We start from the raw sequence: 6041 nt of genomic DNA, 5'->3' as shown, positions 1-6041 counted from the left end.
CATATTATGTTATCATACCATCTGTTTTTCAGTCAATACTACGCTTTCTTACCCCTCAGTGCCTACACATTGTCTTTGCAGAGTATGATTATAACATGGACACTGAATCAGTATTTTCTTTTAATATTCATGGCTAAATGAGCAGAGAAGAATAGTTCTAAATTAACTGAAATTATAACAGAATAATGGTAAAGAATCATCAGTATGTTTTATGTCTATGTCTGAGGTCTTGCGATAGCCCCATCGCTGAAGCATCTGAGTGCTTTTTGGGCTCTGATGCTGTAAGTGGACCCCTTTGAGTGCCTTCCATATGGATCTTATTGTAGAATTGGGCCATAGAAAAATTAACATATACTAGCGGTCATCATCCTCTTCCATCCTGAAACCCCCTTTTCCCTTCCATGATACTGTTTTCATCTATGGAACCTTCTCTGGGAAAGGAAGGGTAATTAGAACCCCCTGAGACCTGTTTGTAACCCCAGGTTCAGAACCCCCTCTCATATAGACAGTTTTGATGTGTTCCTTCACTACATATCCCAGTTCACTTTTGTCTACATAGTCGGAGCATACTCCCAGAACTATTTATAATGGTTTTGCTTCCCTTGTAACCTTTTCAGGATGTGTATGTGTAATATTTAATATTATGTCTTGAAAAAACTACTTTAAAAATAGACAGAGGTTTCTGAATGGATAACAAGTAATTTTTCTGACAGATTTGACTGAAAATAAACACATACTCATATGCATTACACTCATCTCAAATAATATTATTTCTGGAATCTTCTTTTTTAAAATACTGAAAATGGTCAGAGAAAATTATTTTCTCACAACTGCTAATATACATGGCCCTCCTCTAGTTGGCTCAAAGACTACAATACACCTGGAAAAAAATCATAAGCTACTGCCAATTTTGAGGAACATAAAACAACATTTTATACTGTTAGTTTCTGTAATAAAAATTAAGTTGCTCTTATAAAGTCATACAAAATTATAGACGTAAGAATGAACAAATGAAAGCTGAAGTTTTACAAGGTTCTGAATATGGGGAACTTTCACATCAATAGAATTTTTATTTAAAATGTTTATTTATAAAGGGGGCTAAGTACAAAATAAGAAACTTCTACAAAAATATAATGGAAAATAGAAGATTATTTAAATGAAAAACTTAAAAAACAACAAATAGTTTAGTAGCACTTTAAAGACTAACAAAACATGTAGCGTACATCTAGACTGAAAGTTCTTTAGAAAGAAGCTCTTTCTTCCAAAAAAACTTCTTCCAAAAAAGAGCGTCCATACTTAAAAAGCAGATTGAAAAAGCGATCAGCTTTTTCAAAAGAGAGCATCAATACTTATTGGATGCTCTCTCACATGTAAGCTGTGATTACTATGGGTGGAATGGCCACCAGGGCACCTGTGCTTTTTCCTCTTTCCTCTTCTTTCAAAAAAACTCCCTCTTCCCCATCCACACATGCCTTTTTCCAAAAGGGGTTTACCAATGTCAGGAAAACCCCTGCATTCTTTTGATTTTCTTTCAAAAGAACACGATTGTTCTCCAACAGGTACCAGGAACTCACCCCTGAAATCAACCCCGGTGCCAACTCTGCCCACAAATCTATACAAGCTATTTCATCGCTGGACCCAACCACATCAGCCACCAAATCAGAGGCTCATTTAGCTGCACATCCAGTAATGTGATCTATGCCATCAAATGCCACCAAGGCCCCACTGCAATATAAATTGGACAAACTGGACAGTCCCTACAGGAAAGAATTAATGGACACAAACCAGATATCCGCAAAGGCAACACACAAAAACCTGTTGAGGAACATTTTAATCTTCCCTGACACTCATTAATAGATCTCCAAGTTGCTGTTTTGTTTCAGACCAATTCCACAAGCCAAATACACAGCGAAGGATTGGAACTCCACTTCATTCACAAGTTTAATTCTCATGCTAATGGTCTAAATCACGATATTGGATGGCTCACACATTATCAACCAATCTAACAATGAAGGTGCCAATGGTTCTTCATGTCTGTGTAGAATCTGGTGTTAGTACTCTTCCTTTCCTAGTGCATACTAATGGTTCTTATCAGCCTCTTTTAATTATTTAGTCTTTAAGATGCTAATAGATTATTGGTTGTTTTTTAAGTTTTTCCTGTTACAGACTGGCTCAGCTATCCCTTTAAAACTTATCCACTCGCAGTCTTTCTCCCCCCCCTTCCAATTTTTTTCCTTCTCCCTCCCTCCCCCTTCCCTTATTTATTCTTGGTTCTGGATTTCCAACACTCTGGTCATCTGAAAAAGTGGGCTGTGCCCACGAAAGCTCATGATACCATCTACACGGACTTTTGCCCGAACGGGCAGCTGCTTTTGCGGAAAAACTTGCCAGTCTAGACACAGCCAAACAGTATTGCTGGGCAAACTATCCATTGCAAATAGTGTTTATTCAGCACACGTATTTTTTCTGTACATGAAGCTTCCTTGAACAGATTTTGAAATTTATAAATTTGTTAAGTCGCAGTTGTTCAATGAAATGAATTATGAAAATGTTACACATACTTTTCTGCCTCTGGGTTGGGGTATGCACAAAATATTCACTTTGACTTTTTTGACCATTCTTTATTAGAGTTGAAGTGTGACTAATCAGATAGATCACAAGTATATTGTTTTGAGATGGTTGACAAACTTTCACAAACAGAAATCAAAGAGACATCAAGATGGCCATCAAGAGCTTTCCAACATAAGTCTTCTCACAAACAAATATTCAGATAAGTATGTCTGGATTTTAGACAAAAAAATACATGAATATACAGCAAAAGCTTTGTTATCCAGTACTCATGGGGAAGGGGAGTTGCGGTTAAATAAATGTACCAGATAACAAAGTTTATTGCTCTGGCCCTGCTCCCTATCAGCAGATCTGGCTCCTGACAGCTCAAGACAGGCCAATGGAGAAGGAGGCACCTGCTGATGACGTTGGAAAGCCCTCAATGGCTGGCTGGACAGAAGGGAGTCAGGCATGCATGCCTGAAGATGCAGCAGTATTGTGGCTGGGATCAATGCTGGTTAACAAAGTTTTCTGGTTAACAAATTGCCAGATTACAAAGCTTTCACTGTACATGGAAACTTTCAGGTTTTTAGGAAAACACATGCTTATTTATAGTTTGGGGTTTTTTGTTTTGTTTTTGTTTTAATTCACCCAGATCAGAACTATATGAATGATTTAATTCCCTATTCCATTTTACTTGGTTTTAAACTAATTTCTATAGAATATTGTTAGTTTCACCCCCATCAGAGCCTTACAACATTTTCAAAGAGATATTTCTCCATGTGAAATCCAAAATTAAAAAGATACACTCAAGCATTCATTCATCATTTTTTCCATTCTCATTTCATTCCAGCATAGTAATTACTAGGAACTTGCTTTTAAGAATGCCATTAGGGATTATAATATTTTTCAAAATGTTTTTCAAGGTAAGAAAGAATTTCACATCCTTTTGAACTTTCAGGCAAAAAATGATGTATCTTATGAGACTGCCCATTAAAGTAACATGTAGCCTTATTTATCTGCCATGCCACTTTAAAATGACTGGCAGAATTCACATTGTCTTAGCAAGATAGAGATTTTGCATATCTCTAATGTAGGAGGTTAACTTCTTTATGGATCTGGATAAGTATTTATTTGAAATAATAATAAATATTTATTATTAATATTAGAGTACTTAGGCTCTCTAACCATCATCCAGGACCTGATTGTGCTAGGTGCTGTGGAAATACAAGATGAAAAGACAATCCTGCCCCAAAACTTACTATCTACATATATGAACCACGCACACACATTAAAAAAAAAGATGGATACATACAGACCCATAGGGGATTACAAAAAAAAACCAATGAAACATCGGTCAAAATGATAGGCAGTGGTATCATTGCACCAGCTGTCTAATTGATGTCAAGTTTTTTGTAGGCATCATGACAAAGGAGAGTTTTGCAAAGGGATTTGGAGGAGAATAATTAGTTCATTTTGTATATGTTGATGGGGAGCTGCTAGAAAGTGTGAGGAGCAGCATGGGAATTTTAAAAACTAAATGAGGGATATGTTTGAAGACTACTTAAATTATATCAAGAACACTGATTGGGAAATTACCTTAAGAAATAAGAATGTCACAGTTAATATCAGAATACAAATCTCTTCATAACATTTATTTACCTTTCTATAGCTACATCCATAGATATAACATATGTGAAGCAACCACACAGTACTTGTTTGCAGCACATGGCTGCTTGTTAGTTTGTTTTTTGTTTTGGTTGCATCTCTAAGAGAAACTAATGAGTTTCCAGAAGAGGTCTGAATGCTTTGGGGCTGACTGTGATTTAAAACTGGCAGTAAAAGAAAAGAAGACAGGGAAGGTAGTTGGTTAATTGACCTTTATTGTGCCTTCTGGTTCATTTAGAAATGGAAATTAAATTAACATGATAATTCAGTCCTACTGTGTTAAGACTGCTATAAACCCATTAAATTTTATGGCCATTGATTTAGCATTTTTTTCTATTAACTGAGTTTAATTTTCAATATTGTCATGCAGGTTCTGAAAAGTGGTTAATTCACTCTGGTTCTTTTAAGTTACCAATGTGTAGCTGTTTTATGATAGTAGCTTAATTATTGAAGAGCACAGGCTCTAACCATCAAAATGCATGTACTAATTTTGAAACTGATGCTGTACAAAATACATTGGAAACTAGGAGAGCCCAGAAATACATAGACTCTCTTAAAATCATTAGAAAAACTCAGCATGACCTTACACCCATCACCACAAATATCTGACGCTGAAATATAGCACCAAAGGCACAAAGGAAGAAGAAAAGATCTCTCTTGCAATATTCTCTGTGTCAAGCTAACAGACGCCTTAAAAAAACATGTTTGATTTCCCTATGATATTAGTGATAGTGTGGATTGCTTAAATATCCTAAAGTGCAGCGGCTCATCCATTACTTACTTCCAAACATGTAATTTTAGCTGAACAGGATTTTCTCCCTAATGCTTATTTTTTTCTCTGCTCACTATGCCCTTCTGAAAAAAATATGCAAATACACCCCCTGCTCATAGAAAAGATTAACTGAATTAGACCCATGCATTTGTTGTTTGGCTAGGCTGAACCTCATAAACCCATGCTTGACAGGGACCTTCCACAGATGTTCAGCCCCTAGACACAGAGAGGACCTCCATTCCTCCAGGTGTCATGCATGGGGAGAGGTATAGATGTCAGTGCATCATCCCTGTAAGAAATATTCTATGAGAAAGTGAATTTAGCATAAAGCTTTATTTAACTTTTTTATGGAGCACTCTCCATGCTTAGGAGGAGGATTAGTGGCTGCAGAAGATGGGAGAAGCAGTCATGAAGGGACCTTATGTATTAATACACGTGTCCAACAGAGCCCAAGGCAGTTGCAGTGTTTAAAAGCTGTTTCTTCTGTGATAAATCTTAGGCCATAATAAAATTGTCGTCTTTAGGATGCTACCAGATTCCTTCTTGTTTTTGCTGAAACAGATTAACATGGCTACTCCGAAACCTGTCTTCTGTGGTAGGAAAGGATGATCCAGTGTTGAGGGAACAAGTCAGGAGCCCAGGATTCAATTCAAAACTAAATCACAAATAAGCAGGTGGAGGGGTACACCTTAGACCTGGTGCAGGGAGAGTGGTGAGGGGAAAGACAGTGCAGAGGGTGTACAGACAGTGAGGTTCCCTGCTACCCACTGAAATCACTAGTGATCTTAGTTGAGCAATGGAACCTCAGGACATGGCATTGCTGAAGTGGCATTGAGTGTCCAGCAGTGGCAGCCTTTGGCCCACTGCAACAATCAACCAGAGGCAGCATCAAAGAGCCGTTAAAGAGTTACACAGCAGCCACAGAAACATTGCTCTATGCTCCTACTTTCTGGGGTAGGCAGGGGACCCCTTGAACACACATTTGAACTTGGGCTCTTTGCTAACCCAGGACAGACAACTGCAAGTGGGATGCAGCAGAGAAAAAAGGGAATGG

The sequence above is a fragment of the Pelodiscus sinensis genome, chromosome 2 (genome assembly GCF_052426305.1).
Source record: "Pelodiscus sinensis isolate ZL-2025 chromosome 2, ASM5242630v1, whole genome shotgun sequence".
NCBI classification, from domain to species: Eukaryota; Metazoa; Chordata; order Testudines; family Trionychidae; genus Pelodiscus; species Pelodiscus sinensis.
The sequence above is the reverse complement of the archived record's forward strand: the minus strand, read 5'-3'. Positions refer to the sequence as shown.